Below are 12,539 nucleotides of genomic sequence, written 5' to 3'. Positions count from 1 at the left end.
GCTGGAGCCAATTTTTGGAATCTCTGAAGGGTTGAACTGAAATCCTGGGCTAAACCAGCGTGAATGATTGTAGATGGTATAATTGGCAGTGGTTTCGGAGCTGGTGCATGATGAGAGGTAAAACTTCTGGATAAGGCATCAGCCTTAGTGTTCTTAGAACCTGGTCTATAAATGATAATAAAACGGAAGCGAGTAAAGAACAATGACCAACGGGCTTGCCTTGGGTTCAGCCGTTTTGCTGATTCAATATATTGGAGATTATTACGGTCAGTAATGACTGAGATGACATGGATCGCCCCTTGCAGCCAATGACGCCATTCCTCAAAAGCCCATTTGATGGCTAAGAGATCTTGATTACCAACATCATAGTTGGCCTCTGCAGAAGAGAATTTCCGGGAGAAGAAGGCGCTAGGGAACAATCGATGATTATCAAGATCCTTTTGTGAGAGTACAGCGTCTGCACCAACATCAGAGGCATTAACCTCTAGAACAAAAGGCAAGTCAGGATTAGGATGCCGCAAGAGAGAAGCGGAGATGAATGCCTGTTTTAGAGCCTCAAAGGAACTGATAGCTTCTGTAGACCAGTCGCCCGGATCCATAGGCAAACCAAAGGGGGGTTTCCTTGTGCCTGGAAACCCCCCTCCAAGCCTGGGGCACTGCATAATTGAGGTGGCTGGACCTTGCCCTCGCTTTACACGGCTCTGCTTCAAAAGAGAGAGCCGCGTGTACCTAACAGTAGTGCATGCAGCATTGTCCATGTATATTATAGGGATAGGAAGAGTTGGAGAGCAGCCAAGCACTGTCTAATACTGTAGCCATGACCCCATGCATGCTGGTTAAGTCCACTGGTGGCGTGGAAACCCACCTCTACAAATCCTGCGTTTACCCCTGGGATCTGCCCCTTTTCTGGTGAGGGCAACAATAGGGGCTACCAAATCAGAAAAACTTTGAATAAATCTTCGGCAGTAATTAACGAAGCCCAGGAACCTTTGTACGGCCTTCAGATCACAGGTTGCACCCAATCAAGAATAGCTTCCACTTTATTTGGGTCCATAGAAAAACCGGTCGAATATATGATATACCCAAGAAACGATACACTCTGGACTTCAAACTCGCATTTTTCCAGCTTGGCGAACAAGTGATGATCCCGTAATTTATGGAGTACTTGTTGGACGTGGAGCCGATGTTGCGACAAGGAATGAGAGTATATCAGTATGTCATCCAGGTATACCACCACAAACTGATCAAGGAATTCCCGGAGAACGTCATTAATAAGATCCTGGAAGACCACTGGTGCGTTGCAGAGACCAAATGGCATAACTAGATACTCGTAGTCCGGTATGGATATTGAAGGCCATTTTCCACTCCTCTCCTTTAATGCGGATGAGATTGTATGCCCTGCGATGGTCAATTTTGGTAAAGATAGTAGCACCTCTGAGTTGGTCGAACAGAACCAAGATGAGAGGAAGTGGGTACATATTTTTAACAGTGATCTTGTTAAGACCTCTAAAGTCAATGCAGGGACGTAGTCCGCCATCCTTCTTGGAAACAAAGAAGCAACCAGCTCCCACTGGTGATTTTGAAGGCCTAATGAAGCCTTTCTGAAGGTTTTCTTTGACGTAATCCTGCATGGCTTGAGTTTCAGGACTGGAGAGTGTGTACAGTCTCCCTTTAGGTCTCTTAGCGCCCAGAATTAATTTGTTGGCACAATTGTATTCCCGATGATGAGGCAAAGTGTCAGCTGCTTTTTTTAGAGAATACATCCCAAAATTCCTGGTATTGCGGAGGTAGTAACGGTGAAGCAGGCTGAAAAATCCGAAGAGGTAGCTTCAAACAAGTCTGAGAACAAGGGACCCTTCACTGGGTAATCTCCCCTTGTGCCCAATCTATTATAGGGTTATGAAGTCGCAGCCAGGGATGACCCAATATCACTGATACAGACGGACAGTTAATCAAGTAGAAAATCAAAGATTCTCAATGGAGAGTTCCCACTGTTAGGTGTAATGGTGGAGTTTCATACAAAACCTTGCCACCTGGAAGTGATCCCCATCTAGACCACATATAGTAATAACTGTCTTGATATTCCGGAAAAAGATTCCAGAAGATTTAGCAAATCCAATGTCTAGAAAGTTCCCAGCGGCACCACTATCTATAAAAGCTGAAATGTCGACAGAGTGGACACCATAAGTGATGTGAGTGGGAACCAACAAAGCATTTTTAGAGAAGATAATCTGAGGACCTAGGTGAAGCCCTCTTTATCTCCTAGGCCAAATCTTTTCCCGACTTGGCATTCAAGGAACGAGAAAAATGTCCTTTGGTGCCACAGCAAAGACACAAGCCTTGAGTCCGTCTTCTGGCTTTTTCCTTTGCTAATTGCATAGGTTCTTCCGGATCCAATGGTGCAGAAGTAAATACAGATGGTAGACCAGACGGTGTCTCTCTCTCTGCCTTCCTCTCCCTGATCCGCATATCGATTTTAATGGTGAGTTGCATAAGGTCTTCCAATGACGTTGGAGAAGGATACTGTACCAATACCTCCTTGATCTGTTCCGATAGGCCTAAGCGAAGTTGACTGCGTAACGCATGATCAATCCATTTGCTGTCGGTAGACCAACGCCTGAACTCGGCAGAGAATTGTTCAGCAGAGCGCCAGCCCTGTTTCAGAGCCCTAAGGTGAGCCTCGGCTGAAGCCACCCGATCTGGATCATCATACAGTAGGCCCAAAGCATTAAAGAACGCATCAACGGAGAGTAGTGATGGGCTTGCAGGAGGAAGACTAAATGCCCAGGACTGGGGGTCACCTTGGAGGAGGGATATAATAATACCAACCCTTTGCTGTTCTGACCCAGAGGAACGGGATCTTATCAGGAAATAAAGCTTGCAGCATTCCTTGAAATTGCGGAACAGTAATCTTTCCCTGGAGAAGCGGTCTGGCCAGTTCAAATTAGGTTCCGGAACGGATGTCGAGGAATCCTGTTGGGCTTGAGAAGACCTTGCAGCTTCCTCTTGAGCAGATAGACGGTGCGAAAGTCCTTAGACCATCTGGGACAGAGTTTGGATCTGTCCTGCTAAGACTTGGGCTGAAGAGGGGTTCATCCCATTACTTTTAATGAACAATCCTCCCCAGAATTCATTGGCCGGTTATAATGTTAGGCTGTCTGGTCAGATAACGAACCTGCGGAACTGATAGACGGAGGTCTTCACCTACAGCAGCCGTCTTTCCCGTAGAGCTAGACGCGCTCACTGGTACTTGGATGCCCCCAGGACTTAACTCCAATGTAGTGTAGGTTCGTTATACTAAACCACAGCACAGGCCCGGAGACAGCAGAGATGGTGATGGATGGTCAGACTGTTATGATCGTACTAATTGCTATCCAATAACGATTGTCCACTTCCAGTGATGTGGTTCCAACGCACAATGTGATTTAATAGCCAAAAGTAGCAGAATAACAAGTCATAATAAAAAAAGTACAGCCATTACTTAGCAGGCGCCCTGGATCCAGTATACAGCATTCAATCCAGAAGTCTGTGGTCAAAGAGACTGCATACTGGACCCAGGACCCCTGCTTATATACAGTTAGTGGTACAGGGAAAACAATACAGATGAGTTGGCTTGCTTCCATTGGTTCAACTTCAGGAGGGTCCAGTGCAATGCAGGTCATTGGCCAGTTCAAAAGATCACATCCAAAGGTGGGGGTCAGCTCTCCTGGAGATGCATTCCTAATCTTCCCGCCAATAATCTGTTTTAACTGGTCTATTTGCATTACACAAACAATATCATTCTTAACCATTTATTCCCTACAATTCATATCTAGCATACGCAAGGTACGATCAGTTCGGTGATTGAACCGGAAGTCTGCGAATAAATAGGGGATTCGAATGATACCAGACATGATATGTTTCCTATGACCTGAACCTTTGATCTCACAAAAATGTATATAACATTACAATATTTAACCATAAACTCTGCTACTTTCTACCTAAATGACTATGTCTATACAGTCAAGTCCATAAATATTGGGACATCGACACAATTCTCATATTCTGGGCTTTATACACCACCACATTGGATTTGAAATAAAACAAACAAGATGTGCTTTAAATGCAGACATTCAGCTTTAATTTGAGGGCATTTACATCCAAATAAGGTGAACGGTGTAGGAATTCCAATGGTTTCTATATGTGCTTCCCACTTTTTAAGAGACCAAAAGTAATGGGACAATCGACTCAAAGGCTATTTCATGGATATGTGTGGGCTATTCCCTCGTTATTTCATCATCAATTAAGCAGATAAAAGGTCTGGAGTTGATTCTAGGTGTGACATTTGCATTTGGAATCTGTTGCTGTTGACTCTTAATATGAGATCCAAAGATCTGTTAATATCGGTGAAGCAAGCCATCATTAGGCTGAAAAATCAAAACAAACCCATCAGAGAGATAGCAAAAACATTAGGTGTGGCCAAATCAACTGTTTGGAACATTCTTAAAAAGAAAGAACGCACCGGAGAACTCAGCAACACCAAAAGACCCGGAAGACAACGGAAAACTACTGTGGTGGATGACAAAAGAATTTTTTCCCTGGTGAAGAAAAACCCCTTCACAACGGTTGGCCAAATCAAGAACACTCTGCAGGAGGTAGGTGTATATGTGTCAAAGTCAACAATCAGGAGAAGACTTCACAAGAGTGAATATAAAGGGTTCACCACAAGATGTAAACCATTTGTGAGCCACAAAAACAGGAAGGTCAGATTAGAGTTTGGCAAACAACATCTAAAAAAGTCATTACAGTTCTGGAACAACATCCTATGGACAGATGAGACAAAGATCAACTTGTACCAGAGTGATGCGAAGAGAAGAGTATGGAGAAGGAAAGGAACTGTTCATGATCCAAAACATACTACCTCATCAGTGAAGCATTGGTGGTGGTAGTGTCATGGTGTGGGCATGTATGGCTGCCAATGAAACTACTGGTTCCCCTATATTTATTGATGATGTGACTGCTGACAAAAGCAGCAGGATGAATTCTGAAGTGTTTTGGGCAATATTATCTGCTCTTATTCAGTCAAATGCTTCAGAACTCATTGGACGGTGCTTCACAGTGCAGATGGACAATGACCCGAAGCATACTGCAGAAGCAACAAAAGAGTTTTTTAAGGCTAACAAGTGGAATGTTATGCAATGGCCAAGTCAATCACCTGACCTGAATCCAATTGAGCATGCATTTCACTTGATGAAGACAAAACTGAAGGGAAAATGCCACAAGAACAAGCAGGAACTGAAGACATTTGCAGTAGAGGCCTGGCAGAGCATCACCAGGGATGTCTATGCCTTCCAGACTAATTGGCTGAGAAGAATTTGCAACAAAGTATTTAAAAGTGAAAGTTTGATGTAGGATTGTTTAGTTTGTCCCATTACTTTTAGTCCCTTAAAAAGTGGGAGGCACATATAGAAACCGTTGTAATTCCTACACTGTTCACCTAATTGGGATGTAAATTCCCTCAAATTAAAGCTGAAATTCTGCAGTTAAAGCACACTTTGTTAGTTTCATTTCAAATCCATTGTGGTGGTGTATAGAGCCCAAAATATGAGAATTGTGTCAATGTCCCAATATTTATGGACTTGACTGTAGTAACAATTCTGAGGCGTTTTAAAATTCTAATAAATAATCATGCAGCCAATTACTCCCATCTGTGTGTAACTTGTAAACTAAGATAAAAGTAATTAATATGGCTAGAATATTTTATACCGTTTATTTGATTTTATTAGTTTAAATTTTTTTAATACCAAGCACATTACTGAGTATGACTTATTAAAAGAATCTGCACAGAAAAATGATTTGTGCTGTTCAGTAGGACTATAGGTAATTATCTGAATCAGATTACTCACATCAAACATGCTTGCTTGCTAGTGCAGCTAAATAAAATGGATCTATAATGTTAATCCTGTTACTAAATTCAGAGCTGGTTGAATTGTATATACTCCTGAGATGATCTGTTATTATATGTTAAGTAATTTGTATATCTGAAATCTTTGTCTTATTTGCTTATTCTAATGATATCCATTCAGCTTTTTTAATGTTGAGCATGTTACTAAATATAGTTTATTGAAGAATGTGATTTCAAGTTGCAAGAGTCTGCATGGACAAATAATTTGTGCTTTCATTTGTTATCTAAAGCTGGGTACACACTACACAGTTTTCATCCAATAATCGGCTAAATCAGCCGACATACGACCGCTCGTTCAAAAGTTGGGTCAGTGTGTACATTGACACGATGGTCGAAAGTCTGCCCAAAATGGACGATGTCACGGACACTAGGGGCTAGATTTACTAAGCTGCGGGTTTGAAAAAGTGGGGATGTTGCCTATAGCAACCAATCAGATTCTAGCTATCATTTTGTAGAAGGTACTAAATCAATGAAAGCTAGAATCTGATTGGTTGCTATAGGCAACATCCCCACTTTTTCAAACTCGCAGCTTAGTAAATCTAGCCCTAGGAGTCTTGCCCAGGAATTCACCAGATGACTGGGCTTACCAGAGCGGTGAAGTTAACACAATGGTCCTCTGGTAGCAGGGTGACTAGCGGAACATATATCACAGCAGATGGAGAGAGGATGCCAATAGAGGATAGGAAAGTCAGTGACTTGCAGCTATCTTGGTCAATGAGTCAGCGACTAGCTGCTGTTGTAGAAAGGCAGATTTGAACACGGAGATCAGGATGGACGTGAGCAGATGCAGAAAGGTAGCAGGGAAGTCAGTGGTCTGCGTACAGCAAGTTGTACCACTGCTTATGGTGAGAAGACTTGTCCAGGTGCAGGTAGGTAGCGGGGAAGTCAGTGGTCTGCGTACAGCAAGTTGTACCACTGCTTATGGTGAGAAGACTTGTCCAGGTGCAGGTAGGTAGCGGGGAAGTCAGTGGTCTGCGTACAGCAAGTTGTACCACTGCTTATGGTGAGAAGACTTGTCCAGGTGCAGGTAGGTAGCTGGGAAGTCAGTGGTCTGCGTATAGCAAGTTGTACCACTGCTTAATAGGTGAGGAGGTGTACAGGTGCCGATGAGTGGAGGCATACAAAGGGTAATAGGATGAAGACACTGAGAGCACAGAGGAACTTGATCCCAACAGATATGCAGTGTATCCAGCAAAGTCTATAAAAGTATGTGTGGTGCTGCTGGGTAGAGAGACTTGCTCAGCACAGATATGCAGCGTAACAATAACAGTCTAAAGCGGGTCTGGATACCGCTGCCGAGAGGAGAAGCTAGTCCTAGCGGATATGCATAGTAAACGTAGAAAGTCAATAACAAATAGGCATACCACTATTCAGTAGAACAGTCTGTCCACAGGAAGATGCAGGGACTGCAGAGACGCTGAACGGCAGCAAAGTGGTATAGGAACCACAGGTGAGTAGAAGCGGTAATCAGAGACCAGCTGAGGACACAGGCAGGAAGCAGGAGACTGTGGCAGGTCACAAGAGTTCTTGGGTGCTGCGCATGCGCAGTCCATCAGGATGGCGGACGGCCGCGGTTCAGGACAGGTGCCGGCAGGAAGGCTAGGGAGCCACGCACCAGCGTAGAGACACTCACGGTCCGGTGAGTGACAGTACCCCCGCTTTTAAAGGTGGGCACAGAACACATGGAGCCGGGTTTACCCGGATTCTTGGAATAGAATTTCTTCAGAAGAGTTGGGGCGTTGAGATCATCTGCCCGGATCCACGAACGCTCCTCTGGGCCAAAGCCCTTCCAATGTACAAAAAAACGAAGAACTCCTCGCAAAATTTTTGCATCTAATATATGAGTGATCTCAAACTCCTCCTCTTGATGAACTTGAACTGGCCGAGGTGCTGAAGGAGGAACAGAGAAACGGTTGATGATAAGAGGCTTGAGTAATGACACATGGAAGGCGTTGGATATACGAAGGTTCTTAGGTAGTAGAAGTTTGAAACAGACTGGATTTATCACTTGAGTGATCCTATATGGACCAATGAAACAAGGAGCGAACTTCATAGATAGAACCTTCAAGCGAATATTTTTGGTAGAAAGCCATACGCGGTCTCCAATCTTAAGTTATGGAATAGCCCGCCTCTTTTTATCCGCAAAAGACTTGTATCTGGCAGATGTCTTCTTTAAACAGGATTTAACCTGAGACCAGATATCCTTGAAGGTCTGACAAACAGTCTCCACTGCAGGTTCTTGGGTGGGAGGGAGGGCAGGAAATTCCGGGAAAGACGGATGGTGACCGTAAACCACAAAGAATGGACTTCTTGAAGATGACTCGTGATACATGTTGTTATGGGCGAATTCAGCCCATGGAAGTAAATCTACCCAGTTGTCTTGGTTGGCTGAGGAGAACATCCTTATGAAAGTTTCAAGATCTTGGTTGACTCTCTCGGTCTGTCCGTTTGATTGAGGATGGTAGGAGGATGAGAGTGATAATCAAATACCCAAGGTCTTACAAAGGGCTCGCCAGAATCTGAACACGAATTGCACTCCTCTATCCGAAACAATCTCAGAAGGACATCCATAAATTCGGCAAATCTCTTTGATGAAATGATCAGCCAGAGTAGATGAAGAAGGTAAACCGGTCAAAGGAACGAAATGTGCCATTTTCGAAAATCTATCTACCACTACCCAGATGGTATTACACTTTTTACTCGGAGGAAGATCGGTGACAAAGTCTATACTAATATGGGTCCATGGTTTGGAAGGAATGGGTAGTGGTTGAAGTAATCCCGCCGGTGTTCTGCGGGAAGTTTTAAACTGGGAACATAGCTCACAAGCGGCCACAAAGTCTTTGACATTTTTCCTCATAGAGGGCCACCAGTAGCTTCGAGAAAGGACTTCTAAGGTCTTGCGTTCACCCGAATGTCCAGAAAAACGTGAGGCGTAAAACCAAGACAAAATTTTCCTCCTTAGAGATCGAGGCACGAGGGTTCTCCCAAATGGTAGCACATTGGTGGACGAAGTGGCCAGACACACACATTTGGGGTCTAGTATAGAATGGTTAGGACCATCTTCAACGTCTGAGGACGTCACGAATGCCCGAGACAGGGCGTCTGCATTTTTATTCTTGGAAGCCGGTTGGAAGGTTATAATAAGTTCAAAACGGGAAAAGAAAAGAGATCATCTTGCTTGACGGGGATTCAAACATTGGGCTGACTGTAAATATGACAGGTTTTTGTGGTCCGTAAAAATGGTTACAGGATGACGAGCTCCCTCCAGCAGATATCTCCACTCCTCCAATGCTGCTTTATGGCCAACAACTCCTTGTCCTTGATGGTATAATTCCTCTCCGCGGGTAGAAGACCTCGGGAATAGAAGGCACAAGGATGGAATTTTTGTTGCTCCGATCTTTGGGATAATATGGCCCCTAGGCCAACATTAGAGGCGTCTACCTCTAGGAAGAAGGGAAGCGTCACGTCAGGCTGTCGAAGAACAGGAGTGGAAGAGAAGGACTCCTTGAGAGACTGGAAAGCTTGAAGAGCCTCAGAGGACCATTGTTTAGTGTTAGCCCCCTTGCGGGTCAGGGACACTATAGGAGAGGCAATGGACGAAAAACCTTGAATGAAGCGTCTGTAATAATTCGCAAAACCTAAAAAACGTTGGATTGCTCGGAGAGTAGTTGGCTGGGGCCAACGTAATACAGCGTTCACCTTCTCTGGATCCATCTTGAGACCAACTCCGGACACAATATATCCCAGAAATGGAATCTGGGATAACTCGAATGAACATTTCTCTAATTTGCAAAATAAAGAATTTCTTCGAAGTCTGGAAAGGACCTCTGCCACATGTTGATGATGAGTGGGCAGATCCTGGGAAAAAATTAATATGTCGTCCAGGTAGACGACGACACAGACATACAGCAATTCCCGGAAGATCTCATTCACAAAACCCTGGAAGACAGCGGGGGCGTTACACAACCCGAAGGGCATAACTAGATATTCATAATGACCATCCCTGGTGTTAAAAGCTCTCTTCCATTCGTCTCCGGACTTGATCCGGATTAAATTATAGGCACCTCGAAGATCCAACTTGGTAAAGATCCGGGCTCCCTTAATGCGATCGAAGAGCTCGGTAATTAACGGAATAGGATACCGATTTTTGATGGTAATGGCATTGAGTCCACGAAAATCTATACAGGGACGTAGTGATCCATCTTTCTTTTTCACGAAAAAGAACCCCACTCCAGCGGGAGAGGTAGAAGGTCGGATAAATCCTCGCTGGAGGTTCTCCTTAATATACTCAGATGTTGCTTGAGTCTCAGGTAATGAAAGTGGATACACATGGCCCCTAGGAGGACTCTTGCCAGGTTGTAAGTCAATCGGACAATCCCATGCCCGATGAGGAGGAAGGCGTTCTGGCTGAACCTTATCGAACACATCCGCAAAGGAAGCATACTGTGGAGGGAGGCCCGGTGGACACGGTGAAATGGAAGACTGCTGTATTTTGAGTGGAACAACTTGAGAGAGACAACGATGTCGACATTCGGGACCCCAGGAAGTGACTTGAGGAGTGTTCCAGTCAATCTGAGGGGAATGAAGTTGGAGCCATGGAAGGCCTAGTACGATGGGACTGGTAGTAACAGGAAGGATCAGTAATGAAATTTTTTCTTGGTGTAAGGCTCCAATTTGAAGAGTCAGTGGAGACGTACTTTGAGTAATGAGACCATTAATTATACGTGATCCATCAATAGCAGTAACAGCAATAGGTACCTTTAAAGAAATCACTGGTAGGGACCATTGATTCACTAGGGAACTAGAGATAAAATTTCCAGCAGCTCCAGAATCTATAAGTGCTTGGGACACAAAGGATTTGGTAGCAAAGGAAACGGTGACATCAAAAGCACAAACTTTCACATTCGTAGAACATGGAGAGGACTCCAGGGACCCTAACCTTACCTCTCCAGAACTGGTTAGGGCCTGGCATTTCCCGACTTCCTAGGACATGAGTTCAGCATGTGAGTAGAGTCAGCGCAATAGATACAGAGTCTATTTTTCACTCTTCGTTCTCTCTCCTCTGATGTTAGTTTAGAGCGACCTACCTTCATAGGTTCTACTGGAGGTGGAGAGTGACGAACTTGGGATACTGAGCGAAAAGGCGCTTTGCAGGAAGTTACTCTCTCGGAATCTCTCTCTCGCGAAACCTCATGTCTACACGATGGCAAAGGGAAATCAAATCATCCAAGGAGGAGGGTAATTCTTGTGAGGTCAGTGCGTATTTAATCTTATCGGAAAGCCCCTGCCAGAAGGCGGCGATCAGTGCCTCAGTGTTCCACTGAAGTTCAGAGGCACTGATCCGAAATTGAATGACATACTGAGCTACAGTCCGAGATCCTTGGCGTAGTCGGAGGATACTGGAAGCTGCAGAGATAACACGACCAGGTTCGTCAAAAATACTTCAAAACGTAGAAATAAACATGGCACTATCTTGCAATAAAGGGTCATTTCTTTCCCACAGAGGGGAGGCCCATGCGAGAGCCTGTCCGTAAAACAAAGAGATGAGGTAGGCCACTTTGGAACGATGAGTAGAAAAGTTATGAGGTTGAAGTTCAAAATGAACGGAGCATTGATTAAGAAAGCCCCTACAGGTTTTGGGATCTCCATCATATTTAGAAGGAGTAGGCAGGTGTAGCGTGGAAGCGATGGACATCTGGGATGGCACTGGGGAAGAAGATGGAGGTACTGGAGGATCAACAGTAGCTGCTACATTTTGCTCAGGGATTCCTTGGGAGGCTAAAGCCTGACAATATTGCAACAACTGTTGTTGGCGAACATCTTGTTGTTCGATTCGGGTGACCAGATACTGCAGCATCTCTTTAGCTGTTGGTTCCGATCCTGGGTCTGTCATGGCCTGATCTTACTGTCACGGGCCCTAGGAGTCTTGCCCAGGAATTCACCAGATGACTGGGCTTACCAGAGCGGTGAAGTTAACACAACGGTCCTCTGGTAGCAGGGTGACTAGCGGAACATATATCACAGCAGATGGAGAGAGGATGGCAATGGAGAATAGGAAAGTCAGTGACTTGCAGTTATCTTGGTCAATGAGTCAGCGACTAGCTGCTGTTGTAGAAAGGCAGATTTGAACACGGAGATCAGGATGGACGTGAGCAGATGCAGAAAGGTAGCAGGGAAGTCAGTGGTCTGTGTACAGCAAGTTGTACCACTGCTTATGGTGAGAAGACTTGTCCAGGTGCAGGTAGGTAGCGGGGAAGTCAGTGGTCTGCGTATAGCAAGTTGTACCACTGCTTATGGTGAGAAGACTTGTCCAGGTGCAGGTAGGTAGCGGGGAAGTCAGTGGTCTGCGTACAGCAAGTTGTACCACTGCTATGGTGAGAAGACTTGTCCAGGTGCAGGTAGGTAGCAGGGAAGTCAGTGGTCTGCGTATAGCAAGTTGTACCACTGCTTATGGTGAGAAGACTTGTCCAGGTGCAGGTAGGTAGCTGGGAAGTCAGTGGTCTGCGTATAGCAAGTTGTACCACTGCTTAATAGGTGAGGAGGTGTACAGGTGTCGATGAGTGGAAGCATACAAAGGATAATAGGATGCAGACAC

Source organism: Mixophyes fleayi, chromosome 1 (assembly GCF_038048845.1).
Source record: "Mixophyes fleayi isolate aMixFle1 chromosome 1, aMixFle1.hap1, whole genome shotgun sequence".
In the NCBI taxonomy this organism is placed as follows: domain Eukaryota; kingdom Metazoa; phylum Chordata; class Amphibia; order Anura; family Limnodynastidae; genus Mixophyes; species Mixophyes fleayi.
Note: the sequence above shows the minus strand (reverse complement) of the source record.